Here is a 27845-nt window from a genome sequence, read left to right as displayed (position 1 = left end):
TCCCTAAGAATCAAGATGGTGGAATAGAGTAAGGACACGTTTAGCACACAGAGAAACATTAGCCACTGTGAAGCAGAGAGGGCACATTCCAGGAAATAGGAGAGGAAAAAAATGGTATCAGAGGGATACCTGGAGACTGACAGACAGGGGTGTTGCAGTGACTGACACCCCAGAGGCATTCAGGGAGCAGCAATCTGAATTGCACCTGCAGCCAGAACTCCACCAGCAACAAGGTGTGAAGGAATGTTCATTGGGAGCTCAAGAGATGAACCCAGACAAAGAACTGCTAATCCTGATGGTCTGTTTTATTTGACCAGGAGCAGAGACGGAGTGGCAGGTCCCAGGCGGGCAGTGCAGGAACAGGGTGGCTCTCACAGCCCAGTCTGCCCCTTAGAGCCAAATTGGGCAACATTTTGTTCAAGGAGGAAAAGGCTGTGAGACAGGACTGTGCATACTGGTAATGAACTCATTTTGGGCTGAGTAAACTGCAACAACATGGCATCCTAAAGGTCCCACCCAACATAGGGCCAGGGAGCCCTCAACCTGATGGCCAGCAGATCAAGCACTCCACTAGTGGCATATCAGGTGCTATTTTGTACAGTGTGGCAGAGGCTTTAAAACTGCAGAAACAGCAGTGAGCTGTGCTTGCTCTGAACTGGGAGTGAACTCATTGAGATCAGCGCACTGTACTGGTCCCACAGGGAAAATAATAGCAACTTTTAAATCCTATGGGTCAAAATAGGTCCATGTGGCTCCAAACGTAACAGCCAAAAGGTTCCATCTAGATCAGCACCACCAGCAACCTAGCTATATAGGACTCCTGGTATCTCCCTAATCCTGGGAACTGCTTGAACTGGGAAGTGGGAGCAAGGTCGTAGAGACAATGATGCAGCCTCAGCATAGAATCACAGGAGGTGGAGACTGGTGAGCCAGGAGCTGGGGATATGGAGACAATGGTGAAAGTCCAACGTAAGAACCGCTGGAACTCGTTGGAGGAAGTGGCACAGCACAAGTGACCGCAAACAAAGAGTTGTGTACCAATTGCAATAAGTAAAAATAAATGGTAGACCTGTGGGTGACACAGCTTAGAAATCTGCCCCAACGAGAAGAATCTGATAACCAGAAGTACAATGACCAAGAGCAAAAGAAGAGACAAAGGCGCAATGAATGTTACTGAAGACTCCCCTGCAAAACAGCAAAAGCCTTGCCAATCTCAGAGTTAATTGAGGAAGACATCGAGAAAATAGAGAATACAGAATTCAAAACACTTGTTATAAAACTTCTTATCAACAACAAAAAGCACATAATATAGGAGTTCAAGAAATTTAAGGAACATGTCACACAGGAAATGAATCAAATGAAAGCTGATGTATGAGAAATAAAGAATACAGTGGAGCAAATTAAAAGTACACTAGAGAGTCTCCAAAATAGAATGAAAGAAGCAGAAGAAAAAAATCTCAGAATTGAAAGATATTTCCTATCACCAGAGGTAACACACAAAAAGCTAGAAGCAGAGCTGGGTCAAGCTAAAAAAGGTATTCAAGAACTGAAAGGTCACATATAAGAGTTACAGGAGTCCCAGAAGGTACAGTAAGACAAACTGGGATTAAATGCTTATTCAATGAAGCAATAAGGGAAAATTTCCCTAATCTAGAGAAAGAATTGGAAAACAACATCAAGGAGGGGCACAAAACTCCCAACAGGTTTGACCAAAAGTGATCTTCACCAAGACACATGATAATCAAGCTCTCTTCAATCAAGCATATGGAAAAGATCCTTATGTGCACATGAAAAAAAAAAATCAATTGACGTATAAAGGACTGCCAGTTAAATTCACAGGAGACCTCTCACAGGAAACTCTACAGGCCAGAAGAGAATAGAGTGACATATTCCAAAATCTAAAAGCAAAAAATTGTTGGCCCAGGATAACATACTGAGCAAAGCTTTCCTTTGTCTTTGAAAATGAAATAAAATTCTTCCATAGCAAAGAACAGTTAAAAGAATATGCCTCTTCCAAACCTGTGCTACAAATGATACTTCAAGATGTTCTCTTGACAGAGAAGAGGAATAGCACCCAACAACACCAAAAGCAAATGTGAAGAACATCCCAGTAAAATAACAACAGAAGACTAAACCAATGAACAACCCATTCCTAAAATGACAGGACCAAATTACCACCATTGATATTAACCCTTAATGTAAAAGACTTAGACCCATCAAGCAAACATCATGGATTAGTAGATTGGATTAAAAAACAAAACCCTAAGGTGATATATGTCACCAAGAAAGATCAGCAGAAACTATATCGCATGGATTTTGACTTTTTTTAGTTTCATCTCTTCAAAACACTTTCTTTCTCATTAAATTCTTCAGTGACTCATAGATCATACAGTAGCATCACTTTCTTCAAGAAGTCTTACTTTTTTTTTCATTTCTTTGGTGATATATTAGACATCCAGTAGCATGTTATTAAACTTTGTGTCATTTTCAATTCCTTTTTTTCTTCCTGCTGTTGGTTTTGTATTGTGGCTTTTCATTTAAGGGTGTGTATAGTAACTGTGTAATGGAAACTATCACATCCAGATATGAGAATACAATGCAGTATGCATCTCTACTTCCAGATCCAAGATGGACTCCCAGTGAAACTCTTTTTTTTTTTTTTAAAGATTTATTTTTATCATTTTTTCATTGGAAAGGCGGATATACAGAGAGGAGAGACAGAGAGGAAGATCTTCCATCCGATGATTCACTCCCCAAGTGAGCGCAACGGGCCGATACTATGCCGATCCGAAGCCAGGAGCCTCTTCCGGGTCTCCCATGCAGGTGCAGGGTCCCAAAGCTTTGGGCCGTCCTCGACTGCTTTCCCAGGCCACAGGCAGGGAGCTGGAAGGGAAGCGGGGCTGCCGGGATTAGAACCGGCGCCCATATGGGATCCCGGGTGTGCAAGGCGAGGACCTTTAACCACTTGCGCCACCGCGCCGGGCCCCCCAGTAAAACTCTTAACTGTGTCTTAACAATGGGATGCTGGACCCTGCTATTGTTCATGCCCGCAATGATGGAAATATGAGTATTTATGAAGAGCTACACTCTAGTTATGATATAGGGGAACTCAATGGCTGGGGGGAGGGGATTTGGGGAAGGGTTAAGGGAAATCCCAGGGCCTATGGAACTGTATCATAAAATGATAATAATAGTAAAAAAGGTTAAAAAAATAAAAAATAAAAATCCAGGTTTTAAAAGGGCAGTAGAGATAAGCAGACATTTGTCAAAGGAAGACATACAAATGACTAACTGGCGCACCCAGCATGCTTGAAGTCACTAATGATCAGGGAAATAGGATTCAAACCACAACGAGATATCTTGCTCCAGTATGATTTGCTAATACCAAAAAAAGGCAAAAGAAACCAAGCGTTGACTGGAATGTGCACAAAAGGGACCACATACACACTGCTGGCAGAAATGTAAATTAATGTGGAAAGCTGCCTGGTATTAAAAAAAAAAATGGAACACTATATGATCCAGCAACCCCACCCGTCAAGGAAATAAAACGCAGGAGGCATCTGAACCTGCCTGTGTATTGCAGCACTACACACAATAACCAAAGATCTGAAACAACGTAAGTGTCCAGAAACAAATGAAGGAGCGTGGTACGTATACTCAATGGAATATTACTCAGCCATCTTAAGATGAAATCTTGGCATTTACAACAATATGGATGGACCTGGAACTCATCACGGTCAGTGAAATAAGCCCGGCACAGAAAAACAAATACCACATGTTCTTATTCATACATGGTGTCTTTAAAAAATAATTTAAAAACAAACAAACAAAAAAACTAGGTGATGCCCTAGACTTTAAAAACGTATTGAGGGTTAGCAACTGGTGGCTGGGGAGGGGAAGATTGGGATAGGTGGATTGAGGGTACTAATTTTGGCTCTCTTCATGCAAGCTAGTTGTCGAGCTCTGCACAGCAGGGTACCCATAAAAATGTGAAGGTACTATGTATTTTTTCCACTTTAAAAACACTAGAAGATGACATTTGAGATGCTTTCACTATTAAAAAAAGTTAGATGCTGAAAAGAATAAATATTTTTACCCTGGTTGGATATTATACAATTTTATGTTTGTTAAAAGTTCTTTTTTAACAAAGATTTATTTTTTTTATTAGAAATTCAGATATACAGAACAGGAGAGACAGAGAAGAAGATCTTTCATCCACTGATTCATTCCCTAAGTGGTCACAATGGCCAGTGCTGAGTCAGTCTGAAGCCAGGAGCCAGGAGCTTCTTCCAGGTCTCCCAAGGCTTTGGGCCATCCTCAACTGCTTTCCCACGCCACAAGCAAGAAGCCAGATGGGAAGTGGGGCCGCCAGGATAAGAACCAGCACCCATATGGGATCCCAGCATGTACAAGAAGAGGACTTTAGCCACTAGGTTATCAGGTTGGGCCCTCTTAAAAATTCTTAAATTAAAAATCTCTTTCTATGCTTCACAGGTATCTGATGAATTATGAATTAATGAATTATCATTACCATTGTGTTTTACATAAGGTATTTCATTTAACTTCACAACAATCCCACAGGATAAATGCGATCATTTGGGGTTTGGCCAAAGGGAATTTAAGCTGAAACAGCCACTGAAAGATGGAGCCAGCTATAGGAGACATACATACTGCCATGGAGCAGCCAGCAGTTTGGGAAAGATTTGCTAGCTAAAGTCAGGTTTCAGTTTAGCATCCAGGATGGGACATCTTGAACTTGGAAGCAAGCCTATTCCCCCCGGGATCTTACGCATCTTGCTCCCAGGAGAGGGAAAGAAGAGTACTGGTCAGCCCAGTGAGAACAAACCCTCAGCATGGGCCCTGGTGGCACTTGGGAACTTCCTCAGAGACTTGGTGTCCTCAGCGGCAGAAGGCATACCTTCCTATTTGGACTACTACAAGGTTTTGTGCCTACATAAAGAGCTGAGAGTCAACTCGACTCTAACAGATATTTAATGGGAAACAGGAGGGAATGTGAGGTGATTGTGCTGGTGGTCCATAATGGATGACATCCAGATTCATTTGGTCATATTTTCTAGAAGAAAATAATTCTCAGAAACCAGAGTCTTAAAAGAGATGGCAAGGAAATTGGGACGCTGTCTCACACAATAAGGACTTGAGAAGAGAAAAAGAGAGAGTACCCAGACACGGGAGTAGAATGAAGATAACAAACAAGCATAGCCCAAGGACAGAGCAGCCTTAGCAGGGCTGGCTGGGCGAGGGATGGCTGGTTACACTGAGGGTAGAACAGTGAGCCTCAACTACCATCTCATCACCTTACACAAACCAGAGACAAACCATGCAAGCGTCTGTGTCTCTTAGTGCATTTGGATTTGTGCATTCCTGCCCCACCTGCTTAGAAATGATTGCTGAGTCCACAAGTTTGTCAGCAGCCATAGGATCCCTTAACTGTGCAATGCATGTGACAGGGGAACAAATGAACATCAAATGAGAAAAGGCAGGAGGACTCCAGGTTGTATGTCAAGAGACAGCGGAAGCAAAATCCTAACGTTGTAATGAAGTGATAGAAAGATTGTTAAGACATCCCAGGTACAAGATAAATCATCACCTCAACAATGATGCGTTTGCCCCGTTCCCAGGCACACAATACTCCAGGTGAAGATCCCCTTTTCTAGACAAAGCAATTGTGCCCCAAGACAAGAATAATTTGCCTGCATACCACAAAGGAGGTGAGAGGTGGCACTTTGCATAAGACGTTGAACGTGCCTGTCACGCACATTCTCATTGCCTGCCCTCCCTCTCCCAGGGGGCAGCCATTGGCCATGACAACTCTCTCTTGCCATGCCAGCTAATCCAGCTCCCAAACTGGCCATAGGAGTAGGAACCTGCTTGGAACTGAGCAAACAAAAGGCGGTTCTTAGAAAAAACAGCACTGTGGGTTCCTCCTCCGCAGCCCGCCTGTCTGCCTCAAGGTCCTTCCTGCTTCTGTATGCAGAACAACCACATACTGCACTGACCTGTGCTGGTGACAGGGAGCCTCTCTCTCACTATCTCCTTCTCTCTTGTCTCTCTCTCTCTGTCTGTCTCAGAAGTACAGTGTCTTGCCAGTCAAATAGGGTTTGACTGGTGTTGAAATTAAGTATGAATTCCAGGTAGGTCACTTCCTTTGACTACTGACTAATGCAGTAATGACAAGAGGGTTTTAAAACAAAAGGTTGGAGGACTGGTCATTCGGCCTAATGGACTGTTGAATGCCGTGGAAGGCATTTACAGACTTTGGCAATAGTTATATTATTATTTATACATTTCCACAGAAGAATTTCTTTGCAAGGGAGCTCATATTGTTTTATAAGAGCAAGTGTCTTAATCCTTGGAGTATCCCAAGGCTACAAATTGGAGATCCACTTTGTTAGCTCTATTTAGAGAGAGAGAGATAAGCTCTAGAAAGGCTAAGTCTCTAGCTTCCGGTCACTGAGCAAATGAAGATGGAAATTGAAGATGCAACTGCAATTCCTGCCTCGCACTCTGGAGCTGTTACCATTGCAGGAACACAAATTGGAGATGTAAGAAAAAAAATAATAATGTCTTTTACAGATCTGAAATGCAGTTGAAAGTATCCAACCGAGGCAAAGGCGGTGGCCAGCCACGAGGAGTGTGACATCAGCAGCTTCAGGAAGCACAGTTTTGATGTATGTTGCTGCTCCACAGTCTAGCAGGAAGGGGATGGGGTACAGTGGAGCAACCGGTGCTAACAGCTCTCCTGGGAGCCGTGTCACAGTGGAAATCCGGGGCATCCCTTCTTTCTTCTCCTTCCTGTGTCGGCAGAGAGGAGAGGGCAGTCGGGGCGGGTGAGGAATTGGGGGACCATCACCTAACTCCTAGCTGGAGGGTGGTGGGTGGTCTGAAGCAGCCCTCCAGCACTAGCAGCACCCAGGAGCCTGTTGGAAATGCACTCCCAGACCAGAGGGCAGACCTCTGGGTGATTCGGAACCCCAGGAAAAGCTGGGTCAGTGTGGAGGCTGGATTTCTTGCATCTGAATTAGAAGCCCCCAGCTCTCCTGGACCACCTTTGCAACCCCAGGACACGATTTAACCTTTGGTCATTCCTCTATTAAACTGGGGACACTCATGACGTTTCCATGAGATTATCATGCTGTTCACACAAGACAACTCAGTCTACTAAGGACTGTGCTAGAATTCACCTATTTATTACGAACAACTCCCAGGACATAACAGCTTTTTTATTCATGCTACCTTGAGGCCCCTCCCTCTCATCCATTGTAATATCATTTTGGCATGGTAAAATACTTGAGGAACAACACACGGGTTTTTCTCTGGAACCTCATTTCTTTAAGAATGCCTTCTGTGTGGGCAACTTCTCTGGCAGGACACAGTCCCTACAGGTAAGCACAAGAAGCACAATAGGGAACAACCCAGAACAGGCAATGGAAATTATCCCACTGGCATACACATGGCATGGGTTGGGGACAGACCAGGCTGAACCTGTTCACATTACCTACCGGTGAATCCGAGCACCAGAACAGAGTGTGGGTTGAGCCAGGTTAGGTTGCAACACATACCAGTACACAAGTAATGCCAAGGTGAGATGAGCCGTACCAGATGTGGTTGCAGTGCCAAACAGCACATGTGATAATCACGGGGAGGAGGCAAAGCCGACAGGGGAATGTGGGCTCCCCTGCTGGATAACTACTTCCATTGGAAAGTGTGATTTGGGATGCGGGCAATTCAGACTAGGCAGGGCTATAACACCTGTGGGCCTCATGGTGAGCTGACTGTTCTGACAGGTGCAAGCAAAAATTAGAGTTGTTGAGGGTTGTTTGGGCTTAGCCCCAGCATTAACTGGCAGAGGCTGGCACTGGGAGCTAATTCTGTCAAGTCAAATGCCAGAACCACCTGGAGAGTGCATAATCAGGGAGTGGGTGTGGCCTGGAAGGGAAACAGTGGGCACCTCCCTCAGGATAACCACCCTCACTGGACTGCACGAAAACCAGGACAGGGGCAGGGGTGGCTAGACAGAAAGGCACCTGCCAGTAGGTGTATGGGCTGGATAGTAGGTTGGTTGGAGTGAACTGGGCTTCAATGCCCATTGACATGTGCGAGAGCTAAATGGGATGTGGAACAGACTGGACAAGCCTGTGGTACATACTGGCAAGCATGGGAACCAGGGTAGGCGGCAGACCTGGTAGGGGTTTTGGGGAGTTGCCCCAACTAGGCTGCAGCGCCCACTGGTTTGCATGAGGACCGAGTATGACGTGGGTAGGATCAAGCTGGACTACAACACCCGTTAGTTCACGAGGAAGACAGGGCTGGAAACAGAACTGACCCAGACATCGCAACGACCAGCATGTGCATAAGCTGATTGGTGTGATGGACGGTGTTGGAGTCTGTACTAGCAAACTCACTCAAGAATCAGATCTGGAATCATCTCAGATGAAGTTTCTTTGGAGATCCCTCCAACTGAACTGCTGATCTCAGAACTCCAACCATGAAGAGACTATCAGCCAGTGGACTCTGAATAGGTTTCATTGCAATTGGAACTGTGAGATTGGCAGCAATCCAGATCTGATGAACTATCAAAACTGTTTGAGCAGGACCTTTGGAGCGAGCCTCCTATTGGGGATCGGGGATGGGTGGGAGGTAGGGTGGGGCTTTTCCCTTTGTTACTCCCCTAACCCCAGATACAGGGAAAAATGATTATATTAACGTGGAAACAATGGTATTACCCACTTTCACCCTGTAGCCCTTGCCCCTTTGTACCCTAATCAACTAAGTAAGATTATTAAAAGAAGAAGAAGAAAAAAAAAAACAAAAAAAGAATGCCTTCTGTGTCATGACCCACATGCTGTCACAGTTCTTTCCTCCCAAACTAACCCCTGGCCACCCATCTCAGCCCCCAGAATTCTGTTCTGTGGGGGACAATTGTTATGTCCTGGGTACCCGTGGGTGGCAGAAGACCTGAAGTCAATCAGCCACACAGCTCAGCCACAGCCTCCCAGCTCCCACTGACATTCTGATGCTATTCAGGAAAGCTCTAAGTGGGAGAATGGCACAACCCCGCCAGCACGCGGAGCCGCACTCTGAGCCCTGCATTGTCTGAAAGCGGGGGAGGCTCACCTGGTTTGTCACGAGACAGCGACAGAATGGGATGAAACAGACCGCCCACTGTTCCACTGACCTTTATTTAGCAACAGAGGTAATGTGTGAAAACAGGCAGAGCCGAAGACTGAGATCTGCCAGGCAGGTAAAGGCCAACCTGGATGGGTCTATTCATAAAAGACTGCCCTTTCTTTAACTGTCAGAGAAGTTTATAGAAGGAGACCTGCTTTCATCCATAAACCAGGCATCAATTAAGCAGCAGACAAGGACAGTCCCCCACGTAGTCCTTGGCAGTGTCTAACGTTGGGAGGAGAGAACAGAGTCACAGCAGCCTCCCAGCTGCTTTCCAGCGGCAGCAAGCCACAACTCAAACCCTTACATTGAACTTAGCAATGGACATCCGCATACAGAGCTCCATGTCCAGAATTTACAATTTAATTATGATATCCCACACCCCTTTCTTTCCTTGAGACCACTGGGAGCCAAAGCAAGGACTGCAGGGTTTAGAGTTGAAATTAGCGAAGACGGAAAAAGCAGTGAACCTCTTGCTTACCAGAGCAACGCCTGGAAACATTCCCTCCCCGCCCCCCGCCGGCCCCATCACAAATGCAGCAGCCGGAAGTGTTACCATAAGCTGCTGATGCGAATTCAGATCCTGCCTTCCTGCTGCCCACTGCTCAGCCTGTCACGCCCTCCACAATCTTTTGATTTTGTCCTGGCCTCTCTGAGTGACCTGGTAAACAGCGAATGGGCGCTACCCAGTGTGCCTGAAGAAGGTCCATTTTGGTTTTTCTTGTTTGTTCGTTTGTTTTTTAATTCAGACTGCCCTCTCCTCTCTGGGCTCTCCTTGGAATGCGCAGGCCTGTTCGCTTCCAGGTGTGGCCTGAGCAGATGTTGGCTGCCATCAGCGGCACACACATTTACAGCTGGGATAGGATGTAACGGCACGAGAGGCCACCTGCTGTTCTCCTGACATTTATTCAGTTGGAGTGGGGTGCATGTTGACATCAATATAAAACAGCTGTCACATCAACACAGCTCTCCATAAAGAAGGAAAATAGGAGGCAAGCAGGGAAGCAAGGTTGGGGGGGGATGTCACTGACTAAGAGAATTGCTTGCTAGGTGGACGACAGCACACACAGAGGCAGAGAATTGAATGTTTGGGTTAGTACACTCGAAATCTGGTATAACTCTAGTGAGAAAAGAAGGAAACATCAATGACTGGGCTTTGGCTTTCGCAAGTAAAACTGGAGCCCGCAAAAGTGCTGTGTTGACAGCTCTGTAGGTAAAAATATGCAAAAACAGCTGGTTTGGGGGTCTCGACACAGTCGTGGTAAACCCCGTCATGGTATTTCATCATGGACATGCTAACATCTCCATTTCTGCTTATGAAAGAACGAGGTACCACACAAACCTTGGCAGGGCCACGGGGAGCCAGAGAGAAAGCATCAGACAGCATCTTCTCCCTACTGCGCAGGCAGTCACCGATGAAGCCGATAGAATCCTGGAGGCAAGGGGGCTGGGATCACTGTTGACTTGCACAAGCAACTCCTTTCTTAGTGGGGAGGGAGCTTGTGCGATCCAAGTTGGACAGCAAACCAACGATGAATCCCCATCCCTCTGTCTGCCCTGGAGGCCCATCCCTCTGCACTCACATGCCAGCAGCCATCCACATCTCCAGAAGGGCGAGTTCAGACAGACGCAGGTAGCCAAGACCTCCCCTAGACCTTGTGACACAGTGCCTCTGGGGCAGAGAGCTGAAGGTCTAACGGGCCCTCAAGTGATGTTGCAGCCAGTCCAGAGACTCTATTTTGAGAACTGCTATGTGAGGTAAATTCATGGGTTGGGAAGTTCCAAGAAAATCCCATGGTGGTAAACAGTGTTTGGGCCTGAATTGTCTGAAGAGCAGAGCACAGCAGAATGAAGGTGGCCAGCAAAAGCAACATCGTCAGGCCTACACCTGGCAGGAGTAGACCTGTATCCCACGGGAGAAAGCAGAAACAGCTTGGAAGCAGGGCCTGGCGTTGGAACATCACCAACCTGCTACAAGTTGGATGGAGCCAAATTGTCCCACAGGCCACAATAAACCTGCAGAGAAACCCCACACTGAAGATTCACTTAGGGATTCTTCTTCCTTCTTAGCCTGGGTTGTTTAGAGCAAAAGACCCAGAAAGATCATGAGATCTAGTTAAACGGACACAGAAGATTCTTTTTCTCTTGAGCATTTTATCTGGTATGGCAATCAACGAAAACTATAGAAAATTCACTGAAACAGTTTCATATTAGAGTCACGTTATCATTCAAACCAACACTTATCCAACTTTACTTTCCTAATAAGAACTTTCGCTTTCTCACTTTTCCTTGCCTTTGGCTTCCTACTGTAAGCATGAACTACTTTTCATGAGACCAAATAAAACTCCAAGGCATCCCAAGAATGATTGTGTAATCTATACACACAGACCTTGAAAGTCCATGTGAGAGGTGGGTATGCACTTACTGCTCAGGGCCTCACTCCCACACACTGACCTTGAAGCAAGTGCTTCAAAGCTGGAGCTGAAAATGCCAAAGTTAAGTCATTGCACGCCGAGGGTTGACCGGTCGGTGCTGCCTTGCATTCTGGGTTCGGAGCCAGGCCTTGCATTAGCTGTTTCCCTGCCCTTGGAATGGTATTTCATCATACTGGGCCTCATCTTCCTTATCTATGCTTTGGCAGTCCCCCTGACCTGCCGGAAGATTGCTGTTTTGCAAGGCAATGGATTCCATTGTTGGCCAGTGCGTGAAGTCCGATTCTTCAGTAATTTATGCCCATGTCTGACTCCTCTTATCGTCTGCCCATTTCCCTAATTGTGCCCTGTGCAAAAACACAGATAAGACTTCCCCTCCCTCACATACCTGGGCATAGCTGTCATGTCTCCTTTAAACCTTCTCTTCCGGTCTCACAGCTGAAGTTCTCTCAGCCATTCATCATAGCAGATCACCCAAAACTGCACCGGACAGAGCTGCCAGCCAGTAGATGTTCAATAACAGTAAGTTCAATCAGTGAAAAAGGATTGCCCGGCAGGTGCATAAGAAAATACAAGCGCTAACCCTGCCCCTCTCTATGCTTAGTCCATCATTCTTGTTCAGTGAGGTGCCCAGATCCTAGACCTAGCACAGCTGACTTCTGACAATCACCAAGTTAGCATTTACAGTTTCAGTTACTTTTGAGTGACTCTCAAGACCTACACAATGCTGTAATTTATGGTTCCAGAACAGCAAAAACAAAATAGAACAGGTGTCACAAGTTTTGTGTGACAGGTACGTCACTTAAATCACATAGCCAGCGACTGGACCCAAGTGACTTTCCAACATTTGAACCTCAATTTGACTTTTATTCTGTGTGTGTAATTATGGCATAAATGATATTCCTCGATGGTGTCAGGAATTCTGAGATTTTTCAAGCATCTTAGATTACATTATTCTAAAATTGTAAAGGAGAAAGAGTCTCAACACGGACTAATAAAGAGCCCGATGACATAAAGCTTGCCCCTCTGTAAGTGTGGGACACAGCCTTCCATCAGCATTTTTAGTTGGATCACATCATCTGGTCATACTGTCATTTTCACTGTGGATTATTTGTGTTGTTCCTTTTGCTGTATTGTTCCTGTTGTATTATCTGAAAGGAGACTAAAATGTTCAAGAAAGAAGTTGGACTGTTCCTCTGCCAGACCTCCAAGGGAGATAAGGTGTAAGTAGATTCTGCACCTTGGTTTACATGGTTTACATGTCAAGAAAGTCCATCATATTAATCATTTCTGCTCAGGCTCTTGGGTATGACACATACAAGCCTAACACGATTAATGTATAATTTACATTGCCCTTTTAAATTTTAATGAGGTCTGTTTTTCTGTAGTGGTTATGATATTTGTATCTAATATGAGGGGATCCCTTATAGAAACCTAGGGAAGCTTAATCAGTAACCAGAAGTTTGCTTTGTTGAACACAGGATCTAAACAAAGGGAATTGAATGTTCTTGAGCGATGTAAATTATACCTTGTGCTACTACAGTACTCACACCTGCTAAATATTGCCTTTCTCCCTTCTTCTGGGTAATTATTGACAAATCCCTGCCATCCAATTTCCCTTTGTTTGGACTCTGAGCAGGCCAGTCACATCCTATAAATCTATTCTTTCCTTTGGCACAAGAAAATACAATGGCATAGGTCGTAACTCTTTGCAAGTTGTACTACATGCTTGAAGATAAATAAGGATAGAAGACTTTCCAGTTTTACTTCAGCAACACATTTAGAAACCACTGCTACTACTACTGTTACTACTATTATTATTATAATTATTATTAAGGCAGATTTACAGAGAGAAGGAGATACACAGAGATCTTTTGTCTGCTGGTTCACTCCCCAAGTATCCACAACAGCCAGAGCTGAGCTGATCTGAGTCAAACCCAGAAGTCAGAAGCCTCCTCTGGGTCTGCCAGGCAGGCAGGTGCAGGGTCCCAAGGCTTTGGGCTGTTCTCCACTGCTTTCCCAAGCCACAAGCAGGGAGCTGGATGGAAAGTGGGGCTGCCGGGACATGTACCAGCACCCATATGGGATCCTGGTGCGTGCAATGCAAGGATTTAGCGAGACCATCATGCGTTGGGCCCAGAAACTATTTCTTAATATAGGTGATCACTTATCTATTTTGGTTTTTTGTCACTATTTGGAATAGGTAATATGCACACGTTGTAGAAGAATTTTCCTCTAAAGTTATCCCCCAAAAAAAGTTTTTGGTAGAATTTTCTCCCACTATTTGCAGTCTCTTATGTATCCATCCAAAGATCATCTATACATACTATGTCTGTTTTGTTCTTTGTTGATAAAAAGCATAGTATGCTCTTTAATGGCTTTACACCATTCCACTTGGATGGATGTACTGTATTTGTTTAACTGGCATCAATAACAAAACATATTTAGATTGTTTCCTGTCTTTTGACATTACAAACACTGTTAAAATAAAATAGCATTGTTTAACACTTTATACATGTGCAGTGTATCTCTGAATTATCACAGTATGATAGTCCCTTATTAACAGTGACAAGATCCTATTCAAGGGTGTCATGAACTGGTAGGTGTTGGTAGAGGCAGAAAATCTAGTATTATGCTGTATGGGTGGGTATATTTGCATGTTTCAAAATGGGAGTCGTACTTTTGCTCAGAAGTAGAGAAGCATACTATAACATAACTTTACTTTCCAGCAAAAGCATAGATTAATTTAATACACAGAATTCTTGACCAAGACTCTGAAAGGGCTAAAGAAGCAAACGAGTGTTAGTCATCACGAAGCAGCTGGGGCCTCTGAACCAGTTTGGGAGCATTGCCAAGCCACTGGCAGTGTGGATGTGGCTGATCTGGGGGCAGTGTGACAGACTGAGCTGGAATCCAGGAACACACATTCCAATGATGCTGCAAAAATGCCCAGCACTGCCATTACTGCTGGTGTGGCCAACACTGCTGTTGTAGAAGCTACCAGATGATGTGGCAGAGACAGGGAAATGGCTCCTCCTTGTCTTTCACTCCTCAACCCCAACCAGGGAGTACCTCTCCATTGTAGCCCCCAAGCAAGGGCAACTGGCCAGGAAATCCAGACATGCAGTGCTGTCTTCCAGCCAGCACCTTTACAGGGGACATGGAAGGGTGGGAAAGGGCTAAGTGTCAACATACAGTCACCCCACCCTTCGATTTGAAAAACACGCTTATCATATAATGCACTCCACCGTGCTCGAGTCTTTACTTGTACATTTTCTAATTTTCTCCCCATTGCTCTATTTAAGGTCCATTTTGGACCTTAAATATTGGATTGAATATTACAATCCAGTAGAGACAGTCTCACTATTTCTTCAAAAATGTCCTAATTTTCCTGGATTATTTTTCCACATATATTTTATAATTCATTTGTTTAATTCTGAAAAAAAAAACCCATTATTTTGTTGACAGTCTATTATAAATTTGCTTTACTTTAGACAGATTTAAAACCTATGTGATGGGCCTGGTGCGGTGGCGCAAGTGGTTAAGGTCCTCGCCTTGCACGCTCGGGATCCCATATGGGCACCTGTTCTAGCCCGGCAGCCCCGCTTCCCTTCCAGCTCCCTGCCTGTGGTCCGGGAAAGCAGTCGAGGACGGCCCAAAGCCTTGGGACCCTGCACCCGCGTGGGAGACGCGGAAGAGGTTCCTGGCTTCAGACCGGCATAGCATCGGCCATTGCACTCACTTGGGTAGTGACTCATCGGACGGAAGATCTTCCTCTCTGTCTCTCCTCTCTGTATATCTGCCTTTCCAATAAAAAAAATAATAAAAATAAATCTTTTTAAAAAAAAGCCTATGTGATAATAGATGTTTCCATTGATTTATTGTACAACTGTCTTATTTCTTCATTAGTTTTTCAAGATTTCTTTTTTGTTATAGACATCCACTGGTTCACTCCCCGAATGTTCTCGATGGCAAGGACTGGGATAGCCAAAAATAGATGCTCAGAGCTTCCTCTGGGTCTCCCACATACTTTGGCCATCCCCTACTGCTTTCTCAGCTGACCCAGCAGGGACCTGTATGCAGAAGTGGAATAGCTGGGTCTTGAATTGGTGCCCATGTGGAATGCCATTGTTGAAGGCAGAAGCTTAACCTACTATGGCACAACACTGGCCCTTTAAAATTTCTTTCTATAGATTTCTTTCTATAGATTTAGCACATGCATTGAAAATGTATTTGTAAGTAGTTCATGTATTTTGGATCTGTTTTTAGAGTTCCTGCTTACTGACTATAGTTAGTACACATAAAAACTTGTGATTTCCATGTTTGTTCAGTGTTTATGCTGATTTTCCCGTTATCATATTTCAACTGATTACTTAAAGTATCGGGGCAAGAGTCATGGTATCTGCTAATATTTATAATGTTTATAGCTTCTATACCAACTTTTCACTCATTTTTTCTCTCCTCTAATTGTGCTGAAAAACATCGCCAAATCATAATCACAGCATGGATGATATACGCTTTTTCTTTTTTCTGTTCCCGATTTTAATAGACATTCTTCCACCCCTTTCCCTGTTAGGCATGCTGTTGGCTCTGACATACTAGAGCAATATCTATTAATTGCCATTTAGTAAGATTTCTTCTTAAGGAAAAAAATCAGTCAATGGATTTTCACAAGATATTCGTAAAAATGATCATCTTATTTTTCTAGCCGAACTCATTAATACAGAATATATTAGCAAATATACAAATAGTAAAACGTTTTCATGGCATGACAAAAATTCTTTTGGTCATTTATTAATGTTTTAATTTGCGCTGTGTGCACATGCCTTATTCAGGATTGTTGCAGTGACTGTCCCACGTGACTCCAGGCTGCATGCTCTTTGTCCTCGACCATTTTAAGATGTTTTCTCTGCTTGTATTTCCTCACAGTGGATTCCTATATGCTGATTGACATGAAACTGACCTTTTAAACACAAACACTACACTTACTATTTATTCCCGATCACTTCATCTAATGGTTTGATTTTGTTGCAGAGTCAATCAACATCGTTTTGAATCTTGACTTCTCTCAATAGATTCTGTTTGTGAGTTGCAGAACAGCATGTAGCTGAACTGAAGGTCAGTAAGAGGTTGGCTCTAACCTCTCCCTTACCTTATGAGAAAATACAGAAAAAGTAGTCATACAATGACTCCCCATCCCAGAGAACAAGGATGACGTATGTCCTGTCCCCATGCCATGGAAGGCCCATAAAATCACCTGGTCTGGCCCTGCCAAGCCAGCAGCAGGGAGGACTCAAAATTCAATACATCTAAAGCAAGCTAATTTTTAAGTTGGTAATTTATATGACCTAAGAATGATGTTTTCAATTTCCAAATGGCTCTTGGTAGAGAAAATGGTCCCGATCAAGTAAGGAAGAAGGACACAAAAGAAGAGCTTGCTAGAAGCATGCTCAGCTTGGACCCAGCCCAGCAGGAGGGGATAATGGTAGCCTAAAGAACCACATCCTTCAGATTACCGTAACAAGATAGTTGGTGCTGAGGCACTTGGCAAGAAAAGGCATTTATGGCCCACAGTTCTGAAGGCTGAAGAGGCCAAGATTCAGGGACCAACAAAGCCCATACCTGGCCAGAGTCTGGCCTCTGCTTGTGAGCTGCTGCCATCTGCCCCAGTCCACTTGGTAGGAAGGCAGATGGCAAGGTGCCAGAGTGTTCCTTTTAACCTCCCTTCCCTCCTGTAAGGGCACCAATGCATTCATCAGGGCAGATCTCTCATGAGTTAATCACTTCTTAAAAACTAGCCCCTCACAATGCTACAACCTTGGGGTTTAGGCACCCACCTAGGAATGTCGGAGGGACAGGCACCCTCAAACCATAGCCAGCATGTCAAGCTCAAATCCAATGAATAGAGCAATAAACATGGCGGGGGCAGGCACATAGCTGCTGGGCTCTCAAAATCTCTAGGAGCATGACTCTGGTTTCCAGCAATGCCTCCCCCTGCCATGAAGTGGATAGGCACCTAGTGACTAGCACTCAGGGCAGTATGTATTGTTGTTAGTATGCAAGGTTATTTATGGTTACTCTTGGCAATGGCAGAAACCAGGAGCCAGCCTTCAGAGCTATTTGCCATTTGGGCTCAAGATTCCTATCGTTGCTTTGTTAACCGGCAAATTAACACCTAGGTTTACATGATACAATGAATATGGTGTTTTACTTCTGATAATGCCTATATGTAATAGAGACAAAACATAAATACCTATACGATATACATACCAAGGATGAGTTACTAGAAAAAAAAAAAAAAACTTTGATCATGATCATTGACCCCACGGCAGGTATTTGGCCTATAGCTCAGATGTCAGCTAAAAGTACTTCTGTGCCTTTTGGCTAGGATCAAGTGCAGTGTGAGACATCAGCTAAGATGACTGTGTCCCACATCAAAATTCCTGGGTTTCAGCCCCAGCTCGAGTTTCCTGCTAATGCAGACACAAGCAGCGACAGATACCGGCTCATGGCCTTGAGTCCCAGGCACCTCTGGGGCCCTCTTTGTTCCCCTCTGGTAATATCTCATGTCCTCAGGTGCTTTGTCTGCAAACTTTCTTCTTATTACAGTTTGTATAATGGATTTTTACCCATTTAGCTTATCCATATCTTTATATTTAAGAATGATGACTTAGTAAGTTCGGGTAAATCATACCTTATTATTGATACAGTTGGATTTAGACCCATTTTTATTCTCTTTCTGTAGCTTCTATCTCTTTTTGATTCCTCTGTGGCTCCATTTCTGCCTTCTTTTTGTTTGAATATTTTTATGTCTTATTATTCAAATATTCCATTTTGATTTATCAGTTGGCATTTTGAGTTGCTCTCTGATTTATTATTTCTTAGTGGTTACTAGGGAATTACGATGTTGCTGCTTAACCTGTCACACTATTTTGAGCTTATTACTTCAAGTAAAACGTATTCATACAAGCGCACATGTCCTTTCCCCTTCAGCACTAACCTTTATGCTTTGTTGCCGTGTATCTTACATACATCTATATTATGTCAGACACGCTGTGAAACTCCCACAAGATGATGTTACACTTTTGCTTTCCATGGTCATACACATTTTTAATGAACAGATGAGAATATGTTTTCCTGTTACTCAAATCCCTGGAGATTTTGTTGCAGGCTTCCTGGCTCGCTTAGCATTCCCCAATTTGCTACCAAGCCAGTCTGTTGGAATTTTAATCGTAATCTTATCATCCACAAATAGAGACAATTCTATTTTTGTTTAATTTCCAATCGTATGTCTTTTTTTTTTTGGTTTGATACAAACATTTTTTAAGTCAAAGTATGCAACAAATAAAACCTACAGAAAATAGATTTTTCCATCTCAATATGTTGCTTTAACAAAGAATATTTTGAAAACACATTCCTTCAGTCATCATAAAGTTCTTAAAATACACAGATGCCATTGTTAGGACTTGTATGTAAATTGGTGGCAATGCTATCAGAAGATTAAACACCACCCACTTCCATTCATACCACCTTACCCATAGTGACCTCCACTGTCTCCACCATCTTGGCCACACTACCACGCCATCAGGAGTACCACAGCCTCCACTGTCATTGTTCCCCATTCCCATCCCTTTCTTGCCTGATTGATCTGGCCAGAATTTCCAAAACTGTTTTGAGTAAGTGTGATGCAAGTGGCCATCCTTGCCTTGTTCTGCATCTCGGACAATGTTCAAGCTTTCATCTTTCAATTTGTAAGGCTTTTGTAGCTGCTCTTTACCAAGTTGAACTTCTGGCTATTATTTTTCTGACTATCCTTAACTATAAATGAGTATTATACTTTGTCAAAAGACCTTTCTAAATCTAGATTTATGATCCAGGGATTTCTTTTTTGCTCTAAAGTCTGTTAAGATGGTTTGTAAGCTCTGTTGACTGAGCTTTAAATATTGAGCCAGGTTTGCATTCTTGAAATAAATTCTATTTGTTCATGATCTTTTATGTATTCTTAAATTTTATTGGTTAATATTCTAATAAAGATTTTTGGGTCTGTATTCAGAAGGATGTTGGTAATTTTCTTCTTTTGTGCATAGTTTTTATAATACAAATAGTATCAGTATAATATTAACCTCATTAAATGTTCTATAACCATCCCCCATCTATAAAATAATTGTTAAGTTTCTTCTCCATATGCATTTATGGAGACATGAGACAATCTCCCATTTTTTTACTCTATCATCAAACATAATTTAGGAAGTTCAAGAGAAGGAAAGTTTAGTACATCTACATATGCTCATATCGCTGCTTAACATGTTCTTTCTTCTGATATTTCAAAGTTCTTTCTTTTATCTTTGCTAGTTAACTTCCTCTAACCACTCATTTAGTGTCGTTCTGCAGGAGACAAATTCTTTTGCTTGCCCTTCATCTAAGAATGTCATGATTTCCCCTTCATTCCTGAAGAATTGCGTTCTTAAAAATAGAATTTTGCATTGACTTTTCTTTCAGCATTTCTGGAACCATGTCACTTCCTTCTGGTCTCTGTGGCTTCTAACCAGAAATTACTATCATCTGACATGGTTTTTCCCACTCAGGTAAGGGACTGTTTCAAGATTCCTTCCTCTCTGTTAATTTCCAGCACCTTTTCTACAGTATTTCCTGACATAGATTTATTTCAGTTTATTTTGCTCAAAGTTCAGTCAATTCTTTGAATCTGAACTTTATAATTACACTTGTAAAGTCTGGGCAAGTTTCAGACATAATCTCTTTGAGGACTGTCCCAATCCTGCCCCCTTATTCTCTCTTCCTAGAACCTGGATGACAGAAATGCTTGAATTTTAGTTGTAATTTCACATCTTTTTGTGGCTCTGGTCACTCTCCATCCTACAACTCTGCCGCCCAATGTACTTTTTTCCCTCTGCCCTCTCCATTCTGCTCTTAAGTCTGTTCACTGAGCTTTTAATTTTGGTTATTGAGTTTGTTAATTCTAAAATGCCCATGTGTCCTTCTGTATAGCTTTTTTCATTTATTTCAAATGCATCCATCATTGTTAGCCAAAGCATTTTTATAGCATGATCTTTTCAATCATTTTTAATTACATTATCTTGGCAATTGTTTCTCCTTCAATTTTAGATACTGGTGCTAGTATTTTAGCTTTAGTTCTTGTTGTAATTATTTTAGTCAAAGCATGGATGTGTGTGGTAATCTGTTCTGTGACTGGGGCTCCTGTTTAACCACTGTTTTGGTTACCTGCTCTCATATCCCTCTGATATGTGAGTTGGGATCTTGTTTATACCTTGCTGTGACAGCACTGTGACAAGGGACTGGAGGGGTGCACTTTCACTAATTCAGGTGCAAATTCCAATCCATGCTCTCCACCCAACCTCCATTTGCACCAAGGTGGGGAGGGAGCCCCTCATTACACAAGGTGAGCTGGGAGTTCTTAGTCCCATGAGGACTCTACCTATACCTCCAGCAGGGAGGGAAATGTGTACCTTCTCACTGTCATTGTAAGTATGAAAGTTTATTTATTATTTATTTATCTATTTATTGCATTTTGAAAGTTTTAAAGTGGGGCTGATACAGTGGCATAACGGACAAGCCTCCACCTGTGACACTTGGCATGCTGTATGGGCACCAGTGCATATCCTCGTTGTCACTTGCCATCCAGCTCCCTGTTTGTGGCCTGGGAAAGCAGTAGAGGACGGCCCAAAGCCTTGGGACCCTACACTCACATGGAGACCCAGAAGAAGCTCCTGGATCAGCTCGGCTCTGGCTATTGGCAGCCATTTGGAGGAGTGAACCAACAGCAGATGGAAAATCTCTCACAGTCTCTTTCTCTCTCTCTCCCCCCCTCTCATCTTATCTCCCATTCTGTCTCCCTATCCCTCTCTGTAACTCTGACTTTCAAATAAAATAAAAGTTTTGGAGTACCCTCTTGTGATCTAGGATTCTGGCTGTACTCAGGAATGCAGAAAAGGAGAACTTCATCTTTCCGGAAATGGAACTCCTTGCTTTGATGTTTGTGGTTTAGGTTCTTCTTGGTTGGGTTAATATGCCATCAGGCACAGGAAGTGCAATTGAGACTTTCTGGTGACAATTTCTGTAAAACAGCAGTAGTCTGTTTGGAAATACTAAAGCCAAGAAACTCTGAGCCCATATACTCTATTCACAACGAGATCACATTCGCACATTACCCACAAGTTTACTGAATGCTCACCATAAACCATCCATTGCCATTAATCAGTGATAAGATATTGTACTTGCACTTAAGAAATTTGTATCTAGTAGGACAGAAAAGCAAAGTGCCATTTTAATACATTGTAGTAATTACTGTGAAAAAGATAAACCCACATAAGAGATATAGTCTGGGGAATCATAGATGACATTGTGGAGGAAAAGCCAACAGAAGCCAATTCTTTCTAGAAAATGTAAATGGATTTTTTTAAATGATACTGGATACAAACAGAACAATTGGAGGCGCTGGCTGATAAAGAGACAAAAACTAAGCCAGCTTGAAATAGAGGCTAAGCAGGATCCAAGGCAAGGGCTTTGGGTCAGAGCCCCTTTGGTCAAGTTTGGAGTGGTGACACAGCAAGTTAAGCCACCACCTTCAATACTAGCATCCCAAGTGAGTGCTGGTTCAAGTCCTGGGAGGGCAGCAGCAGGTGACCCAGATGTTTGTCCCTCTGGCTTTGTGATCATCTGGGGATTAAGCCAAAGAATAGAAGATCTCTTTTTGTGTTTCTTTCTTTGCTCTCTGACTTTCAAATAAATAAAATTAAGCATTTCAAAAATAACCACTCTGGTCAGAGTCTTTCCCCTTCCATGAAGAGATTTTCATTTCTTACCTCCTTTCACTGTGTATGAAACTCAAAGTTCTGGGAGGAAGCCTCTCATTGGGCAGCTCACCTACAACTAGCTCTGTTCGTTTCTAGTAAAGATGCCAGACACTTGGATTGATAGCTAACCAAGGAGATACAGAGGAGAAAGGGTTAATTCTCCAGAAGGAGATGAAGATGCTGAAGGGTTACAAGATGCTGAGCCACAGAAAAAGACGGCCAAGCTCCCTGACACCAGCCAAGCTGAGGCCAAGGCATGGGGGTAGAGTCAGCAAGTTCCAGAGTGAGGAAAAAAAAAAGCAAGTTTGGGAGGAGAGACTGGCATGTACAGCCTGGGAACAAAAGGAGGCATGAAAGTAGTTTATGGCACCTGGGGCACAGAGTTGGGAGAGCAAGTGGACTGGGCATAAAGAGATGACACTGACCACAGAAACAGAAGCAAGGTGACACTGTGCCTGGAGACAAGGAAAACCCTTGGAGTTTCTTCCTAAGTGTAAGAGAGCTGTTAAAGTGTTTTATGGGCCATCGTGACATTTTTACTTTTGAGTGATGCCTTTGGCTCTTGCAATAAATTCAGGTAGAGCCAAAGGTAGCCTGAAGCAGGATGCAACCGAGTAGATGGAGAGAGTGATCAACAGGATTGCAGGGAGGAGAGGTGAAGGGGTAGGAGCAAACAGAACGTTCCCCAGGGGTCTGGTTAAGACACCACCTGGATCAGTTAAGAGTAGATTGTTGAATGGCCTTGAACTGTGAAGACCAAGATAGAGATCTGAGCTCAAGGTTTAGGTTAGGCATCCATCAACACGGGGAAGCCGAGAAGACACTTGGAACATCCCAGGACAGGTCTGTAGAGTGAGAAGAGATGGAACCTTTGTGGCATTGACACTGAAGGACTGGGGGAGGCATCCTGGACTCACGTGCAAGGAGGGAGTGGGGGAGTGGAGGGAGCGGAGGGTGAGGAGGTGTAAGGACACGGAGACAAGCAGGCAGGGCAGCTCCATGCACACAAGAATTGCCCGCAGAGCCTTGAACATCAGGAACATCTGGACTCCCCCTCCCATGATTGGGAGCCAACAGACATGCTATGCCAGTTTCCTGAGGCTAATGTTGCCAGTGAGCACACCTTTGGCAGCTTAAAGAAACACTTTCATTGTTCAGAAATGCTCCAGCGGCCGCACTGGGCCACATGCAGTGTAGCCACAGGACTGCAGAACTCTCCAGAGGTGCCCAAGTACCATCTACCTTCTCACTTGGTCGCGCCTCAATCTCCCTCCTCCATTTGATAAAACCTCCCTCTGACTCTCTACTGCTCCCCCTTTTCCCTTACCAAGACCCTTGAGATTACAGATAGGGCCCACTCCACGTAGGATGCTTTCCCACTGCAAGAGTCTTAGTTCAAGAAGGAAGAGGGGTCCTAGAAGTTAGGTTGTATGCATCTTAGTGGCACAGCACATTGGGATGCCAACTGCTACGCTGGTGTCCCATCTCAAAAATGCCGGCCTCAAGCTCAGACACTCTACTTTCTGAGCAGCAGAAAGATCATGGCCAAGGGTGTGTGGATCCCCGTCACCAAAAGGAGCTCCTGGCTCCTGGTTTCAGTCTGGACTCAGCCTCTAGCTGTTGTAGCCAACTGGGGAGTGAGCCAGCTGAGGATGACCTATCTGAGTGTTACTCTAACTTTCAAATAAAAACACATGGTAAAAAAGAAAAAGATCGCAGGTGCAATTGCAGAAATACAGTCCACCATCTTTCCCATGCCTTGCTTCTTTCAAATTACAGTGAAGAAGAACAATTTTCACTTGACGCTTTTTAAGGTCAGCCCAGAGCTAACTCTTGTCCCCCCTTCCCTTCGTCAAAACACTGCATATTATAGAAGCCTCCAAAGCTACAGTTATAATTAAAAAGTGAGCAAAAGATATGCAGTCGCATGTTCAAGGTGAGCCCGAAGATATCCAAACCCAGATTTATAGAAAATGAGCTTCTCCGAGGCTGAAACTGAAGAGGCTAATCTGAAATGAAACTCAATTTTCTCCAACGCGGCGGCCTGAGGTTACTCGAGACGGGTCTTTTGTCAGCACAGGGGCCTCTGAAATGACAGAGCACAGACATGATCAAATGCCAAGATGGCCATATTGCGCAGGGAAGGCGAGCATGTGTTTTGGTTGGAAAGGGAAAGAGTGTTCAATTAATCCTGAAATGTTTGCAAAAACAAATGATGGGCAGAAAGAAAACTCAACTTGAAAGGGGTGTGATTCTTTATGAAAGAACCATCTCCACCAGCCTGGCAGCTACAAAATAAACACATCAGCCAGCCAGGCCTCGGCACAGATAATGAGGAGTGAGGAGCCGCGCGCGGACGGTTTTCATTAGAGCTGAAGCAGAACGGCAGATGGGCAGGCCTCAGCGGCTCTGCAGCGCGGGCCTTGGAGGAGGCGGGATTCGGCTCAGCACCACTGCAGGTTGCAGGGCTGGGCCTATCCGGGTCCTCCTGGGGCCCAGAGAGCAGCCCCTCCCCTTTAGATGAAAGCCTGGACGGAAGAGCTATGTTGAAACAGTGAAGGTGTCTGCTCACACCTAAGTTCCTGGCCAGAGCGGCCCAAGCGCAGGTGCCTCGGCCCTGGGGGAACCCTACTGGCCTGTCGAAGTAGGGGGACTTCTTGTCTACACTTCAGATAAATTCCTTGTTCCCACCACCCCCCAAGACTGCAAACAGGTCCAGGGTTACTTCGCTCGGGACCCCTTCCATACACAGAACAAAGGGCCACCCCTAGGAGAAGTATTAATATTAAGCCATGTCTTAAATGTTGCAGGTTTGAAATGGATATTAACACCATTCAGTGAAGGGTAGAGGACTGATCTATGCAAGACCAAGTCCGGGCCCACAAGGACACCTCTGCCACCCTCCCTGTGACACAGTATGAGCAGTGAAAGAACCTTGTCTTGGCAGTTGGACTTCCGTCTGCTTGATGAGAAAGTGCCAGTTCAGTGTCAGTGATGCAGCCCACTCCCCAGGGCAGGCCGCCTACCACTGCTCTGCGTCAACTCAATAGAGTATTTGATTTCTGTTACTCTGAGCCATCAGCTGCTAGATGGAGGTGAGTGGTCTGGATGGTCAAACAGAAGGAGGGTCAAAACATTCCCGGCTATCCCTACACACTGCCTTCCCATCCAGCTTCTCCCACCGAAAGAACACAGATGAGCTGAGATGAGGTTCCAAGCCCCTCCCTAAACCCACTTCACACGCTCAGGAGACTTCCTCACTGCTAGTGGCTTTTCCAGCCTTGTGCAGAACCGACTCACATGGGGAGGCGATGGGGAGGTGATGGGGAGGTGATGGGGAGGTAGGACCTGAGCTGTCTGCATGGAGCAGGCACTCCAGGAGGGGGGGGGGTGCTTTCTGGGACCTTCCTGAGAGAGACAGCCTGTACTTGGGTTGACCCAATACTTTGAAAAAACCTGTGTGAAAAACATGGCAGGACACAGCACCAACAGAATCGGGGCACCTGTGGTCAGAAGGTCAGCCATGGCCTCAGAGACAGTGCGACCAGAAATGAGCTCCGTTGGAACAGTGAAGGTGTTTGCTCCCACCTAAGTTCCTGGCCAGAGGGGTCCACGTTCAGGTGCCTCGGCCCTGAGGGAACCCCACGGGCCTGTCAAAGTAGAGGGACTTCTTGTCTACACTTCAGATAAATTCCTTGTTCCCACCACCCGTCCCACCCCTCCCACCCCCCAAGACTGCACACGGGTCCAGGGTTGCCTCCATCACAGCAGAGACAGAGATGCCTGTGGGACACTGGGCAGATGGGCAGCAGGTCATCTGGAAACATCTCTGCTTTCACCTTAAAATCCCGTCAGTGGGGGACGGGTCATAGTTTATGTATCATTTTGTCTGACTTGCTTTTTCAGCCTTGGTTTTAAGCTCTTGGACACAGCTTCCAACTTGCCTTTGTGTTTTTCTAAAACGCAATACAACAATCTGTCTTTTAAGCACTGGATGTAATTGGAGTTCTTCTTGCTGTAATGCTTTTGCATTTTTGCTTACTATCCTTTATTCATGCTTTTTGAATTTCGTGTATATGTCTTTTCTGCCTGTCTCTGCTCTCTTGCAATCTATAAACTGTGTTTATCTTGCTTGAGTGGTTATCTTTACATTTTTAACATAAACATTTAACCATCCGTTTTCTCGCGAAGTCTACATTTGTTTATTATTTCTGTTTGCCTACAGAAGAGGAAAAGGCTTTAACACAGTTCTAAACACTGCCTTCTTCCTTCCTCGGCTTGGTTGTTTATTCCTTTTTAACCCAGATATTTTTCGAAACAAAACAATCATTTTACATACTTTTTAAACAAATTGTTAATTAAATCCACCAACTTTTTCAGAAGTTTGAGTACTCACAACTGCTTCATGGGGCTTCCCTCGGGGCTCACTTTGGTCTTTCAGAAGATAATGTTTTTAACAATATTATTCTGAGGGAGGTAAACTCCTTTTAGACTCTACATCTTTTATAATTTTATCACTTGTCTCTTACTTTTAAATAACAGTTTGAATGGCCCTAAAATATCAGACTATTATTATCCCCCATGTGCTTCAAAGAAATTCAGCCAAGCCTTGGGGGCAGAGAAGTCTGCTGACACCTTGCTGGTTCCTCTGGGTCAAGGGTCTGTTCCCTGTTGGTGCCTCTGAAGCCCTTCCTGCTGTTCCCAGGAACCATGTGGTTCCACCAGCGGATGTCTCAGTGTGGCTTTGCTTTGGCTGAGTCTGCTCATTCTCAGGGCGTCCTTACAGTCAGGAGTTCCAATTTTCTCTTCTCTAACATTTCGTGATCTTCTTCCCGAGCTCCTGTGAGGACAGCTGGTACAATTTCCTAGTCATTCACCGTCTCTCCTAAATGGGTTCCTTAGGTTATTTTTATTTTGTACTTTTTCAGTTCAGATGATGTTTACATAGTTGATCAGGTGGGAAGGGTCTGGGGTTAGGGAGAAATGAGAGTGATCATTATTTCCAAGCATTCTATTTCTTTTTCCCATTTATGGAGGGTTGGGGGAGATAGGGGGTAGGCCATCCCCAGCTCCCCCACCATCCCAGTACCCGAGGATGGGGAAAGGCCACCCGATAGCAAACCAGGGTCATGATAGCGCATGTTCCGAAGGTTTTGCCCAGGTGGATGCAATAGTTATGAAATGTTGTCTTTCTCGCCTCTCTATGAAAGAGGAATTCTTTGCAATGTCCATAGTACCAGATGTCCTCTGCACGCCCCAATGAGCTACCATGTCCCCCATGTGCACCATGGTCTGCAATCCAACACTCCATCCTTTACATTGAGGAGAACCAGTTCTCATAGGTGGGGTCATGGACCTGGGCCAGGTGACCCAGGCCAAGCCAGATTCCCAA

Source organism: Ochotona curzoniae, unplaced genomic scaffold (assembly GCF_017591425.1).
Source record: "Ochotona curzoniae isolate NIBS_2020 unplaced genomic scaffold, NIBS_Ocur_1.0 contig_2754, whole genome shotgun sequence".
NCBI classification, from domain to species: Eukaryota; Metazoa; Chordata; class Mammalia; order Lagomorpha; family Ochotonidae; genus Ochotona; species Ochotona curzoniae.
This window is presented reverse-complemented; position numbering follows the sequence as displayed.